We start from the raw sequence: 2293 nt of genomic DNA, 5'->3' as shown, positions 1-2293 counted from the left end.
TCCCAACATTGAAGTATTGAATAAACTCATATAAGCAAAAAATCTCAAATATCCTTGATCATGAGACATATAATTGTCACTATAAATAAGAACAAAAATTCCAACAGTAGTGATTAATATTGACATAATAGAGGTAAGTGAATCAATAAAGTAGCCAAACTCGAAAGAAAAATCATTATTGATGGTCCAAGACCATCCATATTGATAGATAGAACTTCTATTTATTTGCTGAATAGACAGATCGACCGAAAAAATCATAACTATACTTAACAATAAAATATTGGGAAAAGCCCACATACGACGAAGATTTTTTGTTGCCGTCGGAAAAAGTAGGAGTCCCATTCCTATTAAAATAGGAATTGGAAGTGGCACAAAAGGTATGATCCATGAATATTGATATGTATGCTCCATAAAAACTTTTTTCTTATTCTTTCTTAATTAATCGTTTCTGATTCACCGGCTCTTATCTCTTTTGATGGAAAGGGAGCAATAATACAATCAAGATATTACAAAGTTAACTGGAATTTTCTATTATTAATCTTTTAATCTTTCTCAAATATTTCAAAAATATTCAAATTTCGAAGTTAGAAGTAATCAAATGATATCACCGAGTTACTAATGGAAAAAAAAAATATTCTTTTTTTTTTTCAAAATTATGTATCCTTTAACAGATTAATTACGAGTCTCATTCGAATTTGATTGAAAATGAAAATTGGGCATACTCTCTCTTCGAGCTTGACCAATTACCAATTAATAGAAAAAAATTCAAGTTTGTTTTTTATTAGGTAAATAAAATGGTTTTTTTACATTTTTTTGTTTTGATGTATTTTTCGTGTATAAATGGAGATGTATAAATTATAAATGTAGGACGACAAAAAAAATAGGCAGAGATAGAGAAGGAAAGACTCTTTTTTACGTTTTTTTGATTTCATCAATTCAATTTATATATCATAATAGATCCTAATCTATCCTATAGATTTGAATGGAGATATAAAAAAGAAAGGTACCAATAAATTAAATACAAATTCTTCTTTTTTTCTGGATAGTGTATGGAATATAAATAAAAAAAGGTTATATCATATTTTTTTTTTTTTTTTTTTCTAGAATAGAAGCATTTTATGTTATTTTCCCATCTCTATTTAGTTCTTATGAAATTTATATAGTAGTATATAGATAATTATAATCTAGAAAATCTATTAATCTAGAAAATCTATAGGAATAGATAAATAATGACATAAAGACACCGATCATTTTGTTTTAAAAATAGATGTCTTTGACATCCAACTATAGCACTAAATAACCTTTTTTTTGAATGGCAGTTCCAAAAAAACGTACTTCTACATCAAAAAAGCGTATTCGAAAAAATGTTTGGAAAAAGAAAGGATATTGGGCGGCGTTGAAAGCTTTTTCATTATCGAGATCTATTTTTACGGGTAATTCAAAAAGTTTTTTTGTACGACAAATAATTTTTTTTTAATCTGAATTGGTTTAACTCGAATAAGATACAAAGGTTTTCTTTTTTGAATATCTTTTTTTTTTTCATTTCCGGGATGGGGATTCTCATTTTCCCCATCGCCCCATTTGGTATCTTAGTGTTATAATAATTTGTTATTTTTATAATATTCAATTTCAATTTATAATAATAAATAATTAAATAATTAAATAATAAAAATTTGTATATTTATACTATAGCTATATCGGAGCACATATATATAAGAGCTTTAACTGGGTTGTTGAAACTAATCCATTAAGTTTCAATTTTGTAACTTTATGAATCATTATTTCTCTGAATTACTATATATCCTTCCCTTGCTTTCAACCCAATTGAGAAAACTCCCTTTATAATTTAGTGGATATACAAATAATGTATCAATTTAAAATGATCTAAAAAAATTCTATGTTTGTATAAGAAGATGAATCAAGACATATTTTTAGAATTCGAAATTCGAAATACTTTTTTGAAGTATGGTACAATTATGACAGGAATCGAAACGCTTTTTATATAACGTAACGTGTACAACCCAATATCTAGTTGGTTTGATAAATCCTTAAAACGCAAAATCCTAACGATTAATACAAAGCTATGCAAATTACATAAATCTTTTGAAATCATTGGATGTGGTGCTGAAATTGTGATCTCTAAAAATAATATTTTTTCATTCATTTATTCATTCAATTGATAAGCATTTTTTTTTTTATAGATTCATAAAAATCATATAAAAGAATGAGAGATGAATCATTAAAAAATTAAAATGATAAAGAACATTTTTTTGTTGAATTCTATCTATGAATT

The sequence above is a fragment of the Durio zibethinus genome, unplaced genomic scaffold (genome assembly GCF_047325235.1).
Source record: "Durio zibethinus cultivar Kanyao isolate XHJ-2024 unplaced genomic scaffold, ASM4732523v1 HiC_scaffold_155, whole genome shotgun sequence".
NCBI classification, from domain to species: Eukaryota; Viridiplantae; Streptophyta; class Magnoliopsida; order Malvales; family Malvaceae; genus Durio; species Durio zibethinus.
The sequence above is the reverse complement of the archived record's forward strand: the minus strand, read 5'-3'. Positions refer to the sequence as shown.